Source organism: Eptatretus burgeri, chromosome 4 (assembly GCF_056783735.1).
Source record: "Eptatretus burgeri isolate ZD-2024b chromosome 4, Ebu_testis_v1, whole genome shotgun sequence".
Lineage (NCBI taxonomy): Eukaryota > Metazoa > Chordata > Myxini > Myxiniformes > Myxinidae > Eptatretus > Eptatretus burgeri.
In genome coordinates, this window is record NC_140964.1 from 75940626 (window position 1) to 75964729 (window position 24104).

The following is a 24104-nucleotide window of genomic DNA, read 5'->3' on the forward strand; positions in this document are numbered from 1 at the left end:
CGTCGGGCGACGGCCTGTGGCATCTGGCGCGGCGTCGGGCGACGGCCTGTGGCATCTGGCGCGGCGTCGGGCGACGGCCTGTGGCATCTGGCGCGGCGTCGGGCGACGGCCTGTGGCATCTGGCGCGGCGTCGGGCGACGGCCTGTGGCATCTGGCGCGGCGTCGGGCGACGGCCTGTGGCATCTGGCGCGGCGTCGGGCGACGGCCTGTGGCATCTGGCGCGGCGTCGGGCGACGGCCTGTGGCATCTGGCGCGGCGTCGGGCGACGGCCTGTGGCATCTGGCGCGGCGTCGGGCGACGGCCTGTGGCATCTGGCGCGGCGTCGGGCGACGGCCTGTGGCATCTGGCGCGGCGTCGGGCGACGGCCTGTGGCATCTGGCGCGGCGTCGGGCGACGGCCTGTGGCATCTGGCGCGGCGTCGGGCGACGGCCTGTGGCATCTGGCGCGGCGTCGGGCGACGGCCTGTGGCATCTGGCGCGGCGTCGGGCGACGGCCTGTGGCATCTGGCGCGGCGTCGGGCGACGGCCTGTGGCATCTGGCGCGGCGTCGGGCGACGGCCTGTGGCATCTGGCGCGGCGTCGGGCGACGGCCTGTGGCATCTGACGCGGCGTCGGGCGACGGCCTGTGGCATCTGACGCGGCGTCGGGCGACGGCCTGTGGCATCTGACGCGGCGTCGGGCGACGGCCTGTGGCATCTGACGCGGCGTCGGGCGACGGCCTGTGGCATCTGGCGCGGCGTCGGGCGACGGCCTGTGGCATCTGACGCGGCGTCGGGCGACGGCCTGTGGCATCTGACGCGGCGTCGGGCGACGGCCTGTGGCATCTGACGCGGCGTCGGGCGACGGCCTGTGGCATCTGACGCGGCGTCGGGCGACGGCCTGTGGCATCTGACGCGGCGTCGGGCGACGGCCTGTGGCACCTGGCGCGGCGTCGGGCGACGGCCTGTGGCACCTGGCGCGGCGTCGGGCGACGGCCTGTGGCACCTGGCGCGGCGTCGGGCGACGGCCTGTGGCACCTGGCGCGGCGTCGGGCGACGGCCTGTGGCACCTGGCGTGGCGTCGGGCGACGGCCTTTGGCATCTGCCTGTGGCGTCGGGCGACAGCCTGTGGCGTTGGGCGACGGCCTGTGGCACCTGGCGTGGTGTCGGGCGACGGCCTGTGGCACCTGGCGTGGTATCGGTCGACGGCCTATGGCATCGAGCGACAGCCTGTGGCATCTGGTGTAGCATCGGTCGATGACATCTGGCGCGGCGTCGGGCGACGGCCTGTGGCATATGGCGTGGCGTCAGGCGACGGCCTGTGGCATCTGGCGTGGCGTCGGGTGACGGCCTTTGGCATCTGCCTGTGGCATCGGGCGACTACCTGTGGCATCTGGCGTGGCGTCGGGCGACTGCCTCTGGCATCTGGCGTGGCGTCGGGCGACAGCCTGTGGCATGTGGCGTCGAGCGACAGCCTGTGGCGTTGGGCGACGGCCTGTGGCACCTGGCGTGGCATCGAGCGACAGCCTGTAGCATCTGGCATGGTATCGGTCAACGGCCTATGGCATCGAGCGACAGCCTGTGGCATCTGGCGTAGCATCGGTCGATGACATCTGGCGCGGTGTCGGGCGACAGCCTGTGGCATATGGCGTGGCGTCCGGCGACTGCCTGTGGCATCTGGCGTGGCGTCAGGTGACAGCCTGTGGGCGACCGGGTTCATTCTTTATTTCCTTATGGGAGGGGAGAGGGGGTGAATCTGTCACTTGGGGGGGGGTGTGGTGGTAGTGGGCAGGTCGGCATCTCATACTGCCTGTGTTTTGGGTTACGTCGTCATTTTTTCTTCGTAAATTGTGCTCACTCGATGGTCATTGTTTTTCACTTTGTCATTGTCATTGCTTTGGATGTGCAGGTACAAGAAAACCTTCCTCACATTATCATTCATCTCCAGCTGTACATGTTGTGGTTTGAGCATTGTTTATGAAGCTTAAAGAATCTGTGTAATTACCTCTGTCTTGTTTACTCATCTCGTTTATTCTTTCTTATTGCATTCTGATCAGTCAGAACCTGAATATTTTTGCCACTCACTCATGATCATGAACTGTTTCATGTTGTGCTGACTTGATTGCTTTATTGGCATGTGGTTTGTTCTGTTAGTGGTTACTGTCTACACACTTTTCAGTTGATGCGTTCCATTCTCTGGTTGAAAACACTGTGGAGTGTTCAGTTCTCCACTAATTCAACAACTACCCATGTTCAGTTTTAATTTTGTTGCTGCTTGTGACCTTTTCTGAAGGCATCTCAAATTAATTGTGTACGACAAAGTCTGAATGTCAAGGGTACCTGGATGCCATTACTTTTTTTTGATCCCTTTCTTGTAATTTCACTTTTGTTTCGATTTCCCTATTTTTTGTTTCTGGCCCTGCATGAAAATTGATTTTAGGAGAAACAAATATTTTTCCTACCTCTCATTATATTATTGTTTATTGTTGGTCTTTTCAATTGCACCCCGATTACTTGCCCTCCTATTCGTTTTGCCTTGACTTTTTTTTTTTTTTCATTTTTGAGGCCTTTTCTTAGAGAAGGTGTCTCGCTGTCCAGTGCACTCCATCACCTTGATGGTTCGGAAACAAAAAACTCTGGAGCTGTTGTTACACAGCACGTAAGGGTGAGAGAAGGTTGTTTTCAAAGTGTGGACCTTGTGTATTTTTTGTGACATTAGATTGGTATCCAAGAGGACATCGATTTATTTGGCAGGACGCCTTTGAGGACTTTTAGCTATTCATTTGGAGCTTGAGCCAATCACGTGAGAATGAACTTATCACTGAGTGTGTTGCAATGACTTGGTGTCGCTATGCATTGTGGGTTGAAATGAGTGCCTGTCCGCCATGTTGATGGTATATTTGTGTGCTTGAGCAGCCTGCGGTTGCATTCTTGAGATGGCGTTTTAAAAGTACCTTGTTTACTTTTATATGAAGACCAGCACATTATCTAAAGGACCCTAACTGAGATGAACAACAGGAAAGTCAGACTGAATTGCACAAATGCAAAGGATACAAACTCCAGAAGAAAATGGACAGAAATCGGATTGAAAAATAATCCACAGAGCTCGTAAAGCTATGATTAATTATTGGCGAAATTACGACACAATTCATTATATTCCCGTTGGAAAATTCACATCAAAACTTTGTTCGGAATCACAGTGAGTGAAATGATTGCACTAAAGAGACATTATGGATTTTTAGAAGTGAATTGATTGGCATTGATAAGGAAAATTACTTTTGTATCCTTTCTTGGATACAAAAAAAAAAAACAAATACATGTCCAATTGTCCATTTTCCATATGTTTGGAAGTCAATCAACATCACTCGCTGCATTGCATAAACAAGGTGCAAAAAAACCGATCCTCTCGATACTGATCCATCGGCTTCCAATCATCAGCAAGGTCACGGATTCCATCATCGCAGTTGATATGAATTCCTTCCTTTTCTCCAACGACTTCATCTCAGATCAGATCACTCTACCTTGGACATGCTGCTTCTACTCACGCAACAATGGACGGAGGACCTCCATGTCGGCCGTGGGATCATGGCCCTCTGTCCAGACATATTGTAGTGCTTTCAGAAAGTATTCACACCCTTCGACTTTTGTCACATTTTGTTGTGTTACAGCCTAAATTCAAAATGGATTAAATAATTATAAAAAAATTGTCACCAATCTACACAAAACACTTCATAATGACAAAGTGAAAACGTGTTTTGAGAATCAATGGTGTGTGGATACAACACAAAGTGACAGGCCAAATAGTCTCCTGTTGTTGAGGTACAGGTTTCAGGAGCCACTTCGTGGGAACTCAGCTTGTCGATCACACACAATTTGCTGACAGTGTGAAAGTGCGATTTGGGTGACCGTTACCAGTTGACTGGTGAAAATGCTCGGAAGGTCCGTTCACCCCTGATGTGCAGAGAGACCTTGATACACAGAGAACGTATCGGTGCAAACAATCAGTCCAAACATCTGGTTATGTTACCCAGGTATGGGGATAAGGAGGTGAGGGTTGACACGTCCGTAAATGGGGAAAAATGTTTTTCGGTGATCGCCTCAATTCTGAGAATTAGGAAACTTTTTAAATTTATTTATTTACTTATTTACTTATTTTAAAACAAATCCTGAAGTATAAAATGTTAAACACATGTCGTTTTACTTCTATATTTTCAAGTTGCATTTTTGTAAACTTTGTGCATTTATTTCCAAGTTAATTTCACTGAGTGAAAAGGCTGAGGAGTGGTCCATGTACAGCTGTGATTGGTTAACTATGACTTGTGACGTTGGTCCTCTGAGACCAGTTTTTCTCTATTGTGGAAGAATATAATTCTGATGAAAGTCAGAACCCTTTGACAACATTCAGTAGCGGTACCTTAAAAATATAGCAGATGTGCAACCAAGTGTGCCTGTGTCTGTGTTGTATGGCTCACTTCCAAAGTCTAGTGGCATATGTGACAATCTAAGTCACTTGTTTGGAGCCCAAAATAAGCAACTTTATTGAAACCACTTACCTCGATAGATGCCTTGACAAAGAACCGAGTATGAACCACGAGAGTGATAGCCAACTAACCCTTGTAAAGTCTTCATAACTGAAGTATGATTGTTAAACGAGGGCAAAATAGCCATTGGTTAGTCAGGTGTAGACCCATTTATGATTTATTGTTGAGAATTTGATTTGAATGCTTAGCTTTGGTATGAATTGTGAAAGCAAATCGAGCAATCATTTAAATGTTAACACGAGGTGCGTGTGCACCCATTCATGCCCGTGTGTGCGCATGTGAGATGGTGGTTTGAGTATTGATGAGTGATTGTGTGCATGTGTACGGAGTGCTGTTGGTGGGGGTTTTGTCAAAGGGGGGGGGTGTGGTTCATGTAGTATGTTTGTTTTTAACCAAGCTCATGCCCCAAGAAAAAAAATACAAAAACTACAAAAACTAAAAAAAAAAGTATAACAATAAAAATAATAAATTAATATATTTTTTGTTTTTGTATTTTCTTCCTTGGATCTTGTGTAGATGGGTTGGTGTGGTGCTCATGCAGGCATGATGGGCTGAATGGCCTCCACCTGTGCTAGATTTCCTTGTATTTCTGTGTTGGATTTCCTTGTACCAGCAGACTAGGATTGGTCTACCAGGTCAGCCTGGGGACATTCCATGTCAAGTGTACACACCCTTCCAACACTAATACCTCATTTTCTCCCCATATGTTGGTGATTTATTCACTTGGGTGAAAAAACTCAAAATACCAACTTTTAGAACTGTGGGCTCAGGTGGTCCAAAAAAATGAAAGTTCGAATTTCTCGCGGGCATGTTTGCCAAATCGTTCCTGACGTTGAAAAACGCAAAGAAACAAAAAATTAGCAGATTTGGAGGTGGTTTAGGGGTCCATCAAAGTCTCTCAACGGATTCATTATAATGTCACAATACTAGTAGGAAAAATGAAAGGAAAGAGCATAAAATGTTCTCAATGGGCAGTGGGCAACTGGCGGTCGGTGAATTTCTCCAATGGTTGATCCAAGAGGAACAGTTCGTGCTTTTCCGTGTAGAACACGCAATACTCACTCACTCTGGGAATCAAAAAGAAGAAGAAAAAATTAGAGATAAAAAAAGAAAAATAAATACTTTTAACACCGACCGACAGCGAACCGAAAGCTCAACTGACGTCTCCCTCTCTCCCACTGATGTCTTCTTCTCTCCCACCGGATGTAGCAACCCCCACCGGATGTAACAACTTCCTTCCTCTTGATGGACCCCTAAATATTTTTGGAACTGTGGCAAATTTGGCCAGGAGTATTTTCTAGTCAGGTAGAACAAAATAATCAACATGCCCCAAGAATATTCAAATTTTGAATTTTTCCCTTACGATTTTGGACCACCCTACTGTGGGCACATCGGGGCCCATTTTAGGGGCCCCCCCAAATTTGGGTGCCCCCGGCTGCCCCACAATATTCCAGAGGCCATATCACAGGTTGTAGTGGTCCGATTTGGCTGATGTTGGTATCAAAATGCTCGCAAAAGCCAGATCTTTCCAATCTCGTAAAGTAAAATCACTTCCAAACAGTAATTCAAAAAGTTATAGTTTGGGGCGCCCTTTGACCTTGGGCCCCCGCTCCCCAGCCAAACCGATGGTCCCGATTTTTTCGTATGACAATACCCCTTCATATACTCCAACACCTCAGCATAAATGAAAATGGGATCCCAATGGGTTCACGCATGGCAAAGATTTATGTTGGGGGACTCGGGTTCTGGACGCACAATATTTGAACACAAGATTTCCAATACCCTATATCAGTATATTGTACATAAATTTTCCACTTGCACATGTAGGAACTGGAAGCGATACTAGTAGGAGTTAGAGTTTTTCCTTGGATATTATAGTCAAGATTTTTTGCCAACCAATGTTTTATTTGACAGCTGTTTTTCTTTTTTTTTTACTGATTGTGTAGGTTCTACCTGCAGCAGTTTTTGGTTCTACGGAAAGAAGTATATCAGAAATGTCTAAAATGCAGTGATCTTCAATGGCAGGAAAAAAAGAAACTATTTGCGGGCCCGTTTGGATGAAGAAAATTCACTTTCACTTCATGAGCGTCCTGAAAGGCTTCCATGATGCAGGCAAGCCACCATTTTCCATCATAGTTTGCTGTGACATAACCTGAGAGTTTCCCGTTAAAAGTTGGTGTAAATTTTGAAATAGCTGACCCGATACGGTGTTCATCGCTCAGGCTGAATTCACGTACTTCAAGAGCAGTTTCAGAAATAGGGATGAAAGCATGAAGTTTTTGAGTTCCAGCTATGGATTTGGCCGTTTTTAACCTTTCTTCCAGATTTCTTTCTTCCTCGTCATACGCCTCTTGGGTCCCGTAACCGAACTTCATTTCATCCAAACCATTTTCAGCAAAGGCGAAAAGATCTTTTGGAGAAACAATTTGACTGTTGTAAGGTCTACGCAGGCTCTCACGTGTTGCTTCTCGTTTGACTGTACCTCCCACGCCATCTGAAGGGCCCTTGCCATGACTTGTGGCAAAAAAATGCCATTCTGCATCAATACCATACTCTGATTTGTGACGACATAGGTTTATGAAGGCTTTGCAATTCTTATATTGGCCAGCGCAACCGTCTGAGAAATAGTAAACTTTCTTTACATTTCCAAAGCTAGATTTCAAGTGTTCAATGAGCATTTTTGGAAGAGGTGGACTGAGAACGTCGTGAGTATTGCGTTCTGATATAATCGTGAACGAATCGTGGTTTAATTTGCCATCGTCCGATTTGAAATAGTAAAGCCAGGGGTGAATCGTCCCTTGAGAGCAGTTCCAATGGAATCCTTGGGCCGCATTCTGTATGACAAATGAATAGTTCTATGAGAAGTCTCCAATAATGACAAATTCTCCTTCACTGATTTTGTCTTTCTTATTTTTCAGAAACTGAGATTGGGCCTTGGCAATGAAGTCGTGTCTCACTAATTTCACCGCGTGTTCACACAATTGATTAATGAATTCTTCCAAAGGCAGGGCCATTGAGCTCAGTTCAGATCTGTCGGTGGATGTCCACCGTTTAAACTGAATTTCATCAATATCCTCTAGGTCATAAGCACTCAGTAGCTCGGTTTTGAAGTCTTCAATTGATGGGCAACTTTCACAAGATCTGAAATAACATGCCAGTTGTGCTGGGTTACAAACTATGCGTGCTATCACAGGATAGCTAGGAAGTTCGGCTGTCTGTGGCATTTTGGAACCAAACATCATGAGTTTCACATTTTGATGCATCGTACATACACATACACTGTGTGTACCGCCTGAACCAGTCAGGAAACACCCGAGGGACGGAGCATGGCGAACTTCGCATATCCAACTTTCAAGCCAGGGTTCTTCTCTTTGAATTTCTGAAACAGTTCCTTGAGATTGTTTAGTACCAGGCGCTTTTGAATTTTGTATTTTCCATGTTCATTCCTGACCACCACACAGTCTTTTTTTTTTTTCCCAGGATTATTCGGCTGACCTCATCACTTCGGTAAAATTCGGTTACGGCGGATTTCACTTCGTCAGGCAATATTTTACCCTGTTTGGCATTTGGAGACGATAGCATACCATTTTCTTTCTCTAAATTTTTGGCTTGCACAGCCATTCTTTGGAGCACCTGAATTCACTCATCATCCCTCTGATGCTCATATTCCTAGCAAATATTGTCAGTATACATGTTTGCTCTGAACGGCTCGAAACAACGTATTTTTCTTTCAGGCTTTTGATCACCTCTGGCATGCAGTTTTCATCACATTTTGACGCTGTATTTTGTGTTTTCACCGCAGTGCTTGGTCCAGCAACTAGTTCTAATTTCTTTCGCACAGAATCTTCCACTTTACTTCGCTTTTCAGGAACGTACCCTGGGTTCCTTTCCGCCTTTCGTTTGTCGAATGGGCTTTCGCCTATCATCGATAACGACTGGTTTAATAGGTCAACTTCTGCTTCTCGCTCAAAAACCTCCTCGTCCTCATCTGTCGAAATAGATTCTGCAATGCCTTCGATACCACCTTCTGATGATAATTTCGAACTGGTCGAAGATGATTCTTCAATACGCTCTGGTGACAAATGAGTTTTTTTCTGCACGAAGTACAAAGTCTGTCATCTTTTTTTTTCACCTTTGAAGAAAATTTCATCAACATATCATTTGACACATTGCGAAGATCTTTTCGTTGTTTCGTTTTATGGCAGCTGAACGGATAGCAAGAGTATTTTCGGAACTCCTTTCGATCTTCAGTCGCCATGCTTACTGCAAAATATGCAAAAACTGAGATTAGCCCATTTATAACTTAATTCGATGATGGTTATACAAAAAATGTACACTTAAAAGTCAATAGACACAATAGGCAGAATAATTTTTCGCAAACGATGCTATATATATATATATATATATATATATATATATATATATATATATATATATATATATATATATATATATATATATATATACATACATACATACATACATACATACATACATACATACATACATACATACATACATACATACATACATACATACATACATACATACATACATACATACATACATACATACATACATACATACATACACACAATAGTCCAGAGATGATGATTGTCAATTTCAGACATGAAGTCGCCTGCCAGCAGGTGACATCATGGGATCGATGACGGCAAACGTCGCCCAATGTCGAATCAAGAATTAGTGATATGTGGACCCTGAACAATAAAACCATCATCACACTTGAACCCATTGAGATCCCATTTTAATTTATATTGAGGTGTTGGAGTATATGAAAGGGTATTCTCACACGAAAAAATCAGGATCATCGGTTTGGCTGGGGGGCGGGGGCCCAAGGTCAAAGGCACCCCAAACTATAATTTTTTGAATTACTCTTTTGGAGTGATTTTACTTTACGCGATTCAAAAGATCTCGCTTTTACGAGCATTTTGATACCAAGATCATCCAAATCAGACCACTACAACCTGTGATATGGCCACTAGAAGATTGTGGGTCAACCGGGGGCACCCAAATTTGTGGGGGGGGCTAAAATGGGCCCCCAGGTCTGAAAATTGACACAATGTTTTACCGTGGATACAAACACTTGCACAAAAAAAGAGTGAAATCTGAGACGATGTGTCAAACTTTCGTTGAAAAATGTGTACACTTGACATGGAACACCCCCCTGGCAGCACTGCTGAGTGACCATAAGGTCCCATACTATCCAAGATGGTACTAGCTCTGCCAAGAGTCAGGACAGTAGCAGTTCAGATGAGAGCTCAGGCTAGGTCTGTTGGGGAAATGGAGACAATACCAGACCCCCAGACAATCATCTGTTAGGGAAAATGGAGACGAGAGGAGTCGATGCCGAGAGTTCAGGAAATCAAATGGAAAGGGGACAGCGAAGAGCTTTGTCGGAGCAGATGGAAGAAGTAATAAAGTTGGAATCAGTTACCTCCACCACCGAAGGTAGACAGAGGTGATGTATTCTTGTCTGTTTGTCACTTGCGAAAATCTCGGATTTTTCAAGTACTATATACAGTGGGGAGAACAAGTATTTGATACACTGCCGATTTTGCATGTTTTCCCACTTACAAAGCACGTAGAGGTCTGTAATTTTTATCAGAGGTACACTTCAACTGTGAAAGACGGAATCTAAAACAAAAATTCTGAAAATCACATTGTATGATTTTTTAAATAATTAATTTTCATTTTATTGCATGAAATAAGTATTTGATCACCTACCAACCAGTAAGAATTCCGGCTCTCACAGACCTGTTAGTTTTGTCTTTAAGAAGCCCTCCCATTCTCCACTCATTACCTGCATTTACTGCACCAGTTTGAACTCGTTATCTGCATAAAAGACAGCTGTCCACACTCAATCAATCAGACTCCAACCTCACCAAAATGGGCAAGACCAGAGAGCTGTCTTAGGACATCAGGGACAAAATTGTAGACTTGCACAAGGCTGGGATGGGCTACAGGACAATAGGCAAGCAGCTTCGTGAGAAGGCAACTGTTGGCGCAATTATTAGAAAATGGAAGAAGTTCAAGATAACAGTCACACTCCCTCAGTCTGGGGCTCCATGCAAGATCTCACCTCGTGGAGCCTCAATGATCATGAGAGGTGAGGGATCAGCCCAGAACTACATGGCAGGACCTGGTCAATGACCTGAAGAGAGCTGGGACCACAGTATCAAAGAAAACCATAATTAACACACTACGCCGTCATGGATTAAAATCCTGCAGCGCACGCAAGGTCCCTCTGCTCAAGCGAGCGCATGTCCAGGCCCATCTGAAGTTTGCCAATGACCATCTGGATGATCCAGAGGAGGAATGGGAAAAGGTCATGTGGTCTGATGAGACCAAAATAGAGCTTTTTGGTTTAAACTCCACTCGCGTGTTTGGAGGAAGAAGAAGGATGAGTACAACCCCAATAACGCCATCCCAACCGTGAAGCATGGTGGTGGAAACATCATTCTTTGGGGATGCTTTTCTGCAAAGGGGACAGGACGACTGCACCGTATTGAGGGAAGGATGGATGGGGCCATGTAGTGCGAGATCTTGGCCAACAACCTCCTTCCCTCAACAAGAGCATTGAAGATGGGGCATGGCTAGGTCTTCCAGCATGACAACGACCCGAAACACAGCCAGGGCAACTAAGGAGTGGCTCCGTAAGAAGCATCTCAAGGTCCTGGAGTGGCCTAGCCAGTCTCCAGATCTGAACCCAATAGAAAATCTTTGGAGGGAGGTGAAAGTCTGTGTTGCCCAGCAACAGCCCCAAAACCTGAAGGATCTGGAGAAGATCTTGATGGAGGATTGGGCCAAAATCCCTGCTGCAGTCTGTGCAAACCTGGTTAAGAACTACAGGAAACGTCTTATCTCTGTCATTGCAAACAAAGGTTTCTGTACTAAATATTAAGTTCTGTTTTTCTGATGTATCAAATACTTATTTCATGCAATAAAATGCAAATTAATTATTTAAAAATCATACAATGTGATTTTCAGGATTTTTGTTTTGGATTCCGTCTTTCACAGTTGAAGTGTACCTGTGATAAAAATTACAGACCTCAACGTGCTTTGTAAGTGGGAAAACCTGCAAAATCGGCAGTGTATCAAATACTTGTTCTCCCCACTGTATATAAGTTGGTCTTATGCACTATTACTTGCAAAATCAAAGATTTTTCTTTCAAAGAAATCAGACTGGTCACAATTCTAAACCGATCGTCATGAAACTTTTACCAAGTTGTAGAGGTAGTCTCAACTGAGAAGCCTATTGATTTTTAGGTCAAAGATCAAAGGTAATCTTGAGGTCGAATTTCTAAAATCGTCATTTTTCATCCCATTGACTTGAAATTTGAACAGGATTTGCATATTACGTCACTGGATTGTGAAACCAACTATTTTTGAGGTCAAACGTCAACTCAAGGTCAAACTTCGAAAATCATCAATTCCAATTTGAAAAATAATCAATTTTCATCTGTTTGACCTGAGCTTTGATTAAGATTGCCAATTTTAATCTTGATGAAATGGACAATTTGATGCATTCATGGCAACCTTTGTAGAGGGGAAAGGGGACCGTGGATTTTGCAAGTATCATACTCCGCACAACGTCTTTTTCTTCTTCTTCTCTGTCTGTCTTGCTTGTTTGTATGTTTATCGCCTATTGGTCACAATTTTAAACGGATATTCACGAAACTTTGGGTATGTGCCTAGAACAATGTGATGAGATTTTTGTTAAGGTCTGGATGCAGGTGCAGCCTAACAGTGGGATACAAAGTGGAGGTGATTTTATGCATTCCAGGAGACTTCAATGCACATCTGGGAGTAATGGGGCCAGGTGAAGAGAAATGTTTTGGGAATAAGGAATAGTATGTGTGGAGATCTGGTGGTGAGAAGGTTTAGCCAAATCTCGTTCATTCTTCCAGAAGTGGGGAAGTCACACTATCACGCTTGAGTTGACAATGCAAAACTAAATTGGAAGCAACAGCTGTGGAGGATCATGGATTGCAAGGTGATGGCAGGGGAGCATGTCAAAAACAGCACAATCCTGTAGTGTTTGTGAGCATGCAGAAGAGGAAGGAAGCCAAAAATCCAGAAGACTATCAAGTGATGAAAATGCTAAGATAATGCCTCTGTAAAGTACAAGGAGAGAGTGAAGGCAAATTATAAGGAGGAGGAGGAGGAGATGATGAACATCTGGATAGGGTACAATGTCAAGTCATGGAAACCAGGTGTGGTGGATGGAGAAATTGGTGAAGGTAGTTGGGGAGAAGGAGGTTTGGAAGAGGATAGAGGAAAACAACCAGATTCAGGGTTGCTGCACTTGTACAGACAGAAGAAAAAATAGCTCCGCAAAGCGGGCATAACCCCTCAGCCCATGTATTGTAAAAGGAAGCAGTGATATCACGATGATGCAGTCAGTTAGAGCACGTTGGACGTCATATCGAAAATCAATCAGACTTCAAGATGGCTACCGTGGCGGCTAGTGAAAATCGCAGCGCGCCCATTTTCGAAAGGAACCTTCCTCTACTCAACCCCAACACACCCTGCAAAAAATGGATTTAATCGGACAAGGCGTTCACCTCGAAATCGACGGAAACCAATTTCAAGATGGCTGCCATGGAGGCCACATTGAAAATCGCAGTGCGCCCTTTTTCGAAAGGAACCTTCCTCCACTCAACCCCAACATACCCTGCAAAAATGGATTTAATCGGACAAGGCGTTCACCTCAAAATTGACGGAAATCAAAAGTTGACGGACGCCCGAACACCTAAGTATGAACTTTGACCTCTGTGACCTTGAAAAGTAGGTCAAATCAAAAACCCGGGTTATATATCATGTATCCTCATCAGATATACCTGTGATAAAAAATTTGGCGATGATCCAGCCATTCGTTCAGGAGAAATAGCCATTTTCTAGGTTTTCAGTTTGGCCCCCTGGTGGCCTAGCCGAGAATCAAATTGCGCTCATTATTGAAAGGAACCTTCCTCTACCCAGCCCCAACACACACTGCAAAAAAATGGATTTAATCGGACAAGGCGTTCTCCTCGAAATTGACGGAAACCAAAAGTTGACGGACGCCCGGACAACGCCTGTGACGACAATACCCCTTAGCCCAATTCGGGCTGAGGGGTAAAAAGCAGCAACGAGCTGTGGTTGGATAAGGCAAGGTATGATATGGAAACTGACATGGACTGCTTGTTGGATAAGGATGCTGGGAAGAAGATTATAAATTGATCTGAAACGGTGCAAAGGATGTGGAAGGTGGTTTGAGGAGTTGGTGATCAAGGATGGAATCAGGAAGTTGGTGACAGAAAGAGGGCTTGCAATGAAGATGTGGGAAGGCAATGTCAGGGACCTGTTAAACCAAGGAGGAATGAAATGTGAGCTTGAGTGACTGAGTTATGTAGAGGGGAATGTTGAAGTGGTGGAGATTACAGAGGAAGAGGTGCAGACAGCCTTAAAGGGACGTTCTTTGTAAAGTGAACCAAATTTGAAAAAAAATCAAGTTATTTCGTTGGATTTTAAAATTGTGTATTCATAAAGAATAGTGAGTGTCCAAAGTTAGATGGACAATTTTTTTTTTTTCAAATTGATGATGCATTCATGCTCATTTGCATAAATTGACATCGGCATCCATTTTAATGAAGAAAACTTGTTTTTCCCCTTATATTGGACAAGCCTAAAATTGTACTTAACACTTTTTTTTTCTTCTATATTTCAATGGTATATTATGCTTGTCCAAGTCAATTCTAAAATATTTCATTAATTATTTTTATTCATTCAAACATTATCCACTAATTAACAGAGTAAATTAATTAACTTTGTTATACACGTGACCCCAGAACAGGAAAAGTTTATGCCATTTGAAAACCACAGCTCTGATAATGTTCACATTTCATGTCAAAAGCTAGCTTCTATCTATCTTTCATTCCACCAAATATCAAGTCACTGAAGTTTTTATTGATTAATTATTGCCCAAATTAAATGGTCACGTGTGTTACAAAGCAGGCCATGAATGTCCGCTTTTTGCACCCAAAATTGCTCCTCTTTCTGACATGATAACCCTGTTTTTATAATGGTAGAGTCCACTCACTTATTGCAAGAATGTGCTCTGGAACAATAGTGTAATTGCATGTAATGGGTGTTTGGCAGTTAGCTGTAACATATGCTTTACAGTTTAAATGAAATGCCACACAATATATGTCATTAATGACAGAGCCATTTTTATGGTTGATTAATCATTTATTTTATTTTGAAAAATTGGCAAGACAGCGACATAATATCTACTATAGACAGTTGATTCTTTTGAAGTGGTGTACTGTAACTTGAACAGAAATTTTCAATGTTTGGATGGTTCTTTTTATTCATCAAATACAATGAAGCATGATTAAACCGTACTAAAGTATGTGTGTGCATCTTAGATCTTCCTTGATGTAGAGTAAGTAACAGTTTGTGTTTTCTTTCACAACAAATGTGTACTGAACATTTCATCTCCTTTTTCTTGATGATTTTTTTTTTTGTTTATTCTGTTTTTTAATGTGCAATTTATTCCTTCTTTCATCTAAACAAGAAATAGCTGTGAATTAAAAGTGATTATACTCTTTCTTTTGACATACTTAACTACAATTTTTCATCTTTACATTGAAAGTTGTTTTGTATTTTGGTCATTCCATACATATATATATATATATATATATATATATATATATATATATATATATATATATATATATATATATATATATATATATATATATATATATATATATATATATATATATATATATATATACACTAGTAAAGGTGCCCGTCTTCGATGGGCGTCACTGGCAACATATGGTAAAAGACAGATAGCATGAATGTATTTTAAACAATATATTATATCATTTTTATCCATTGATTTATGAGGATGTTCAATATCACTGTTAGGATCAAGGCGAGGGCTTGGACTTGGGGGCGATGCCTGCAACAGAATTTTCATCAGAGGAGTGACTTGAGGAGTCTTCATATTGCTTGTTATTATTATATTGGCATCTGCCATCACGATCGAACTCTTACTTGTGAGATGGTTGAATAAGTACTTTTACGGAGCGGTAGACTCAAGGCTCACTGAAGCACTGAAGACTCGAAGGCTATTTCTGTCGGTTCAAATTTCAAGGATCAAGCGGCCATTGTTGTTCAATTCAAGTTGGGTTGCCAGATTTTTATGTGCACATGCTCAATCCCGCACCCACCCGGAAAAGACCCAAGTACACTGTCAGTACTCACCTCCACACTAAAACGATGATCATGATTTTGGGTTTAACCGTAACTGACCGGGCGATACTTTGTTGGCAGTTGGTCTGGCTGGGCAGCGGGTATCGGTCGATGAAAATTTCAAAACGGCAACCATGTATAAAAAAAAAGCAAAGACATACTTTGTACTTAGTCAGAAAGTCATGGTTTTGTGAAGAAACTATGGCACATGGAAAGTGCAAATTCGTCAGGTATGAACTCAACTGTTTTCTCCCCAAATGGAGCGCGATTCTATGAGCCGAACTCATCTTAGTGGTCCTCTAAAAAATGGGAAACATTTTTATTTATTTTTTGTGCAATAATTCCTCCCATTTTGCAAATGGAGTTTTTTTGAACTGTTTAACTACAATAATCATCAAAACGAATTTTGAGGGGCCTCTTAAGGAAGACAATAATATCATTACTATATATGTCAAAGCTTGTTTCATTTCATGCAGTAACAAAAATCTGATGGTGGAACAAAAAAGGGGCGTGCCGAAATATTAATATAGATATATATATATAATATATATATATATATATTATATATATATATGTGTGTGTGTGTGTGACTTTATCAGAATTGATTGGTTAATTAGCTTGAATAATTATACCACCTCAATTTTACACCTTGAACAAAACTATCTTGTCTTCGATATAATTGTAATCACTACCGATTAATATTGTCGTGGCACTGGCGGCCAAGGTTAAACCCCCGACCCAATTTGTGGTGATAGGCGGTTAACACTGCCAGCCCGGACAGTCGAGCGGTCTTTCCTTAATAGGAGGTGGACAAGTTCATGCTCGGAGACATCACGCGTACGGGAAAGGCATGGGGCAACGGCGGTGTGATGGGGGCGCAGAAATGGATGCACAGAGGGGTTTATACTCGAACCCCATGACAAATACACGGAAACTGCAATCTAAAATGAACATGGTATTTAATGACAAGAGGAATATTTACAAGAGTTATTATAAATGTAATAATTATAAATACGTGAGGTATATTAAACCCAAAGTCGAGGTGCCTCGACAGGTCAGGTCAGGTTTGGGAGCATGCGCCAGAGCAGCGCGTCGCTGCATCCACTTTCCCCCAGTACTGGCCCATCTCCATCCCAGATGCCTGGCCCATCCCCATCTCCTTGAGACGCCGATCAACCTGCTGCAACCACGAGGAATGTGGTCAGCCTATTGGCCTCCTCCACTCACGAGACTCCCTCGCTGAGAGAACCTGGTGAGCAGGATCAGCGTCAGGGAAACGAGCCACATTTCCATACAGCTGCAGCTGACGCTCACGGACTATGCAGGTAACAAATCTCATTGAGCCTCTCAGCAACCATTCGTTGGACACCAAGTCCGACCAGCGATAGCAAAGGATTCTCTTGCAAGACCTGGTACCAAAGGAGTTAAGTCTCCGTCTCAGATCGCTGGTCAGAGTCCAAGTCTCACATCCATAGAGCAAAACTGGAAGCACCAAGAACTTGAAGACTCGGACTTTCGTCGTCCTGCACAGTACTGGCAGCGCCATTCCCCAGGCCCGACCCAGACATCCATTGACCTCTGACTCACAGCCAGCAGAGACATGAATATCACTGCCAAGGTAAGTGAATCTCCATGACCTCAACATCCTCACCACAAACAGGCACAGACAGGACAGCAACATCCTAGATGTCATTGAAAGCCTGGATCTTTGTTTTGACCCAGGAAACCCGTAATCCCAGTGGCTCCGACTCCTCATTCAGCACCTCGATGGCCCCCAAAAGGATGTCTAAAGTCTCTGCAATCATCTGCAAAATCGAGGTCAGAGATCTTGACATTCCCAAATGATGCACCACAGCTTGATCTCTCTGACATCCTCCCCAGAATCCAGTCCATACAAGTACTGAAGTGTGGGTGCCAGTACACACCCCTGATGAACTCCAGTAACGAACTGGAAATAAGTCAGAGATGGTACCACCACATCTCACAACACTTTCAGTACCAGAGTAGAGTTCAGACATCAGATCGATCAGTTTTGGTGGCTCCCCACGAAGACCAATAATCCTCCAAAGGGCATCCCAATTCACTGAATCAAACGCTTTACAGAGATCAACATAGGCTGCAAGCAGCCTCTCATTTGCGTTCTCTCTGAACCCGAAGAGCAAGGATATGGTCAATCGTTGACCTCTTTGGTGTAAAGTCTGACTGCTCTGGACGCGGGTGCTCAAGCAGATGGTGGCGAATCCTGTCAAGAATTATCCGAGCAAAGAACTTGCCCGGCACTGAGAGCAGCGTCACCCCATGGTAGCTGTTGCAGTCTTGGCGATCACCCTTCCCTTTCCAGAGAGGAACAACAAGGCCCCTCTTCCAGTCAGTTGGGATGATGCCTGTGTTCCAGGCAGAGCACAGAATTACATGCAGCGACACAAGTGCAGCATTTCCACCAGCCTTGAGAAGTTCAGCATGAATGCCACAGATCCCTGGAGCTTTACCCCATTTCAACTGGTTCACCGCAGCCTGTGTTTCTACAAACAAAGATGGACCACAGTTGATTGGGGAGTCAGCAACACTGTTTGTAACACCCCTGATGTCCAACTCGACAGCTGGTGGATCAGCCTGCTACAACCGCTCAAAGTAACCGGCCCAGCGGGCCTTCACTTCAGACTCCTCTGTCAAGAGTCTAGCACCCTCTGCTCTAACTGCAGTATATCAAGGGATGGGCTTGGATGAATGCAATGCGTGAATTCCCCTGTAAGCAGGATGAGAATCACTTGACCACAGGTGATTCTCTACCCCTCACAGATTCCTCGCACATAGGCCTCCTTGTCCACCGTAAGCGCATGTACATTTTTACACCTCAGCTCTCTGAACAGCTCAGCCCTGCCATTCAACCTGGCCCTGCGACTCTGGTCAATGGTATCCAGTGTCCCTTGAGACAATTCTTCTTCGCTCTACGGTGAGTTCCAAGACATCCACTGGCAACATCAAGGATGGTGGTCTTGAAGGCACTCCAAAACTCTTCAGGATCTCCCAAAGCACCCAGACCCCCCAAATCTCCCTTCAGCTTGTTTGCAAACTCCTCAGCTGCCCTCTCATCCTTGAGCTTGCTAAACATCCAGCCAAGGCTGGGATGGTACCATTCTCCTGGATTTAAGGTGAAACTTGAGAGTTGTTGCAACAAGCCGGTGGTCAGTATTGAGGAACTGAGCACTCCGGTCGACCCTGCAGTTTCTGGATCATCCTCCAGTGACCATCAACGAACACATGGTCAATCTCCTTTTGCCACACCACCAGCATTGAATATCAAGTCCAGCGATGAGCCTGTGGGTGCTGAACCAATGATCCAGCCACCCCAAGTCCATGACTGCTTACAAAGTCAAGAAACTTGGTGCTCTTCAGGTTCACAGTTCCAGACCCATGGGGACCAACACGCGTCTCATCACCATCCTTATCAGTTCCAGTCGATGCATTGAAATCCCCCAAGATGAGAAGTGTATCTCGCCTGGGACACTGATCAACCACAGACTCGAGCATGGCACAGATTGGGTCCTTCACGGTGAGATCACTCGCCTCAGTCGGAGCATAAACAGAGACCAGGGAAATAACACCCAAGGAGTGGTGAATCCTTAGTCTCACCATCCGCTCGTTGACCGGTGTTACCTCAATTACCATTGGAGTCAGCTTATTGGACACAGCTACAGCAACTCCTTGGGCATGGTAACCATCAGAGCAACCAGACCAATAGTAGGTGTAACCACCCACCATGATCTTGCCACAATCCGTTTCTGAACCTTCGAGAGTGCTGCAATACTGATGTCCAAAAAGCTCAGATGATAACAGAGGTAGGTGATCATCTTCTCTTTGGGATAGGACATTCCTGTCACCCACTCAAAGCGATCGCCTCACATTAACCCAAGGAGACGCCATCTGGTGGCCGACACCTCAGCACCACTCCGACACTCTCTCCCGCACTCTGACCCAGGAATGTTACCCTGTGGTTTCCTTCCTTTCATCAAAGATTGAGGGTCCCGAAGGCTTTGCCCCAATCCCATCATCCGGTGAGCTGCCCTGTGAAGGGAAGCTGCCCAGGAGATACTGTCACGAAGTGGGTTTTCAGATTTTTATTTATGCTTCTAGAATATTTTACGGTGGCCGGAGTGCAAATCCTGCCACCAACCTTCTAATAAGAAGTAGCCCAACTGCAGGAGGACGTCCGCAGACAGTTGGGCACCAGATGTGGATGGCCGTTGGCTCACAAGGAGCTCCTCCGCCCTTTGATAGGTTTTGTTTTTAATCTTGCTAGGTGTCCATACCCAAACACCCTCCTCACCAGAAAACCTGTTGGGGGAGATGGTTTAGTCACCGACAACCCAACCATGAAACAGGTTAATACAGGTTTACATGATACTTGTAGCAAGTCACAGATCTGATCTGGCCTGACCTGACAAAAAGTCTTAAATGCAGACAAGGGGAACCAACATAAAAGAAAATCCTTCATTTTTATTCTTGCACTTGGTTTGGCCCAGAGATGGTCTTTGTGGAACTTGGAATCGAGGCGCTTCTATTTGCATGTGTCGATGCGCGCAAAATGGTGCCAAGTCGCTCTCTCGCAGCGGGACAAACGAACGTCAGGCAATTTATGAGCGGTATACAACATCAAGGCTCAGAGACCCCGTGCAGCTGTTTCGTGTTTCGATCATCCTCACCGACCCGCTATTCGACATACACGAGGCTTGGGGTCCGTTCCTCACAACTCAACCAAGAGCCAAAGGTCAGCGTCTTGCTTCACCACACGAGCCAAATCGCCTCAACACAAATACAAGAATCGTGCCATATTCTTCATGCATCGAAGGAAAGCCAGTCGTAAAGCCCTGTTCTTACAGGCCATCTCCAAACTACATTATTTCTCGACCGCATGTGTCCCTCCCTTTGCGCTCATGCGTGCCTCCTCTCCCTCTCAACTCTGACTCGGTCCTATTTGATCTGCTGGCTCCTACACCCTCTTCCTCTTCATGTGCATCACATCACGCCCATCGATCCTCCGCCTCTGGGGTGTGGCCTGCTCGCACAAAACCCGGGAAGGTGGGGCTTCTGCCTGCTTTCGTTGTTTTAGGGATGTGTTCCCCACATTTATTGCCGTTCTTGGAATACAAAATGTGGAGAAAGTTCACAGGGGGGCAATTACATGCTGGGGCAATTTATCTTAAACCCGACCTAATTAACACGGCACCATCACACCCCCCCCCCATGTGGTGACAAATAACACTTAAGCTCCCAATTTCCCTACTTGATTGCATCGAGATGTCTCCTGCACGTGTCCATGGACAAAACAACTCCATTCATTCCTAACTTTCCGATTAAATTTCTCCATCTACCCTCACAACCGTAATAATATTCACCTTTTCCATTGTTTACTTCTTTGAACTATCCAGACATGCTTATTGTCGTAAATGTATTTGTTCATAAGGTGAGCAAAAAGATGCATTGCTGAGATTCTCAAGGATATAAAATATGCTTTACAAGATGGAGTAAACAAACAAGTGAAATAAGTCATCAACTAAAGTGAAATACACTTTAAGACTATGAACAAGAACAAACTTTGAAAACTTTGTTAATTTCAGATTTCTCAGTGTGGAAGTTATATTTCTTGATGTAAATAAACTTTAAAGCAAATACAAGAAATTAATTGTTTGTTTTTTCTATTTATTTCCAATGTCAAAAAATATCACTCTCTACAATATCAATAAACAAGGACAAATGTGTCCAAGAGCAACGTCCTAAAGGTTTTGTCGGCTAAAAATAACAAACAAACAAAAAAACAACTTCTGATATTTCGTCACGTGCCTTGATTAAGCCAATAGCGAGACCCGTCATAGTGTATTTACGAAATAAATAATGTATTTACGAAATTACAATATATTAAATGGAATAATCTTGAAATAGTAACGTGAACTTTTCGAAACTTTAAAGCAAATGTCCGAATATATTTAAAAGTTCATGATAGACGCTCTCAAAAGGCACCCTTAATGCGAGAATGTGTACAAGTGCTTAGTATTTAAGGAGATCCGGATCGTGTATATAAAGGTTTTGTCTTCACAAGAAAAAGAAGAAGAAGAAGAAGAACAACGCCGAGCTCTCTATGAGCAGCGCGAGACGCTGCTAAAAAAAAATAATTCAGAGCAATTATGAAACATGTGTTCAATATTATTATCAATAACTCAGTTGCTTCCATATCTGTACACATAACCTATAGCATGGCACACACGTGAGCAGCAATATTTGACCTCTGACCCCAATCAAACATCAGCAAAAAAAAAATGTTCCAGTTGATAAACTTAGACATATATGAGTCATGTATACCAGAGAAAGTAACACCCTGTCAAAGTTTGCACAATTAGAAGGGTTGTATAACATCATTTTCCCATTTTTGGCCACACACGTGATTAATAATGGCCCTAAAGAAAATTGAGAAGGGGAGGGTGCCAGGCGTTGATGAAATATGTGCGAGATGTGAATTATGGTGGAAGGAGTTGGACGAAGAGGCTGTTGAATGTACAGGTAGTGGACAAAAAAATGGAAACACCTGGGTAAATGAGGGACACCAAGCAACGGCTTCCACATAGATGTGGTCCATGTGTTACTTGAGCAAATAACATTCGAGCATACTTAGTCATGTATAAAAATGCTGCACAGGCCTGGTTGCCTATAATTATGGCTGGCATGGCTGCAAGAGGAGACATCCCCCCAATGGTTTAATGAGCATGACACTGATGTTATCCATATATCATGGCCATCTCAGGCATCAGATCTGAACCCGATCGAGCATTTACGGGATATTCTGGAATGACGCCTGAGACAGCGTTTTCCACCTCCATCAAACAGGTGTGAGCTGATTGATGTTCTTGTGGAAGAATGGTGCCGCATCCCTCCTGCAGAATTTCAGATGATAATGGACTCTCTGCCATGGTGCATACAGGCTGTACTGGCCACACGTGGTTGCCCAACGCCCTATTAATGGACTTCAGGGCCCTGTCACACCTTGACATTTTAGTCAGCGTATGGCAACCTATCAAAGTATCTAAAACGCTGACGTACGCTGAACTATTGATGTTTTTTTCAGTTTTGGGCGTATAATAACGAGTTGGACGTATGCATAACGTATTAGTAACGTACACAGAACGTTTCGATAACCTATAGATAACTTGTACCAACTAATGCTTCGTGTGTTGTCGGCGTTCACAACCTATGCCCAACAATAGTCTAACTTGTGCATAGCGCGTGGCAGCGTATCGCCGACGATCACGTGGCGTAGCCTATTAGGCTGCCGCTCAACGATTTAAATCATAACCGCACTAGAAATCGAAGTGTCAACATCACCGTCATGCCGAAGAAAAAAAACAAAACAAACCCATGGAGTCTGGAACACTGGTTCCTCCTGTGAAGCCCATTTTTATATACCAATTCCCCTAAATGCTGCCAATACGCCATTATACAGTAGCTGTAAGTCAAACACGTTCAGTAAGTTCTGTGGTCGACCGGAAGACGTCATCAAATGCGTTGGAGATACGTTACACATAGCTTCAAAGCACGTTACTCATAGGTTATAAATACGTTTCAGGTACGCTAGACATTACCTCGACGTATTTTGACTTATGAGTAACTTACAAGTGACGTGTGTCAACGATCGAATAACGTGCCTACAACTTATGGCCAGCGTATGCGGAACGTGTGAGTCGTACGCTGGAACACGTCAAAAAATTTTGAGCATGCTTAAAATTTGTCGACGAGCTCGGCGTACTACGACGTATGCCAGCGTGCTTCAGCGTGCTCTTAACGTATACAAAACTTACCCATAACGTATTCGCCAAATTTTTCATACATCGGCATACACTGGCTAAAACGTCAAGGTGTGACAGGGCCTTCACATTGGTGTTTGCATTTTTTTTTTGTCCACTACCTGTACATGTATGGGAGGGGATAAGATTCTGGAGGAGTTGCCAACTGCTCTAATCGCTCCATTATGGAAGAGGAAGGGAGATGTACAAGATCTGGGGATGTATCAAAGCATCACGCTTCTAAATAATGTCATTAAGTTATTGGAGAGGATTCTGCATGGGAAGACAAGGAAAATGATGAAGCAGGACAATAGGAGTTTAGAAATGGCAGAGGGATAACAGATGGGATATTTATGCTGAGATAGGGGAGAAGAGGTTGGAGGTGCAAGGTGAAATGGTATTCAGCTTGTGGACCTTGAGAAGACTTTTTAGGTCATCTCTACTGAGATGACCTCATAAAGCAGGACCAAATTCCGTACGTCCATCCGTCAA

General features: G+C 44.2%; 1 protein-coding gene across 3 annotated transcripts in view; it reads left to right on the plus strand.

Moving 5' to 3' along the window:
* The window catches only part of LOC147028396 (solute carrier organic anion transporter family member 4A1-like), a 137800-nt gene that overhangs the window by 1957 nt on the left and 111739 nt on the right, over window positions 1-24104 (plus strand). Inside the window, exon 2 of one of the 3 annotated variants that reach the window (XM_085878734.1) lies at window positions 6465-6630. The exons of the other annotated variants lie outside the window; for them this stretch is intronic. The gene's annotated coding sequence lies outside the window, so the exon portion shown is untranslated. The remainder of the gene's footprint in view (window positions 1-6464; window positions 6631-24104) is intronic. 3 annotated transcript variants of the gene reach the window in all.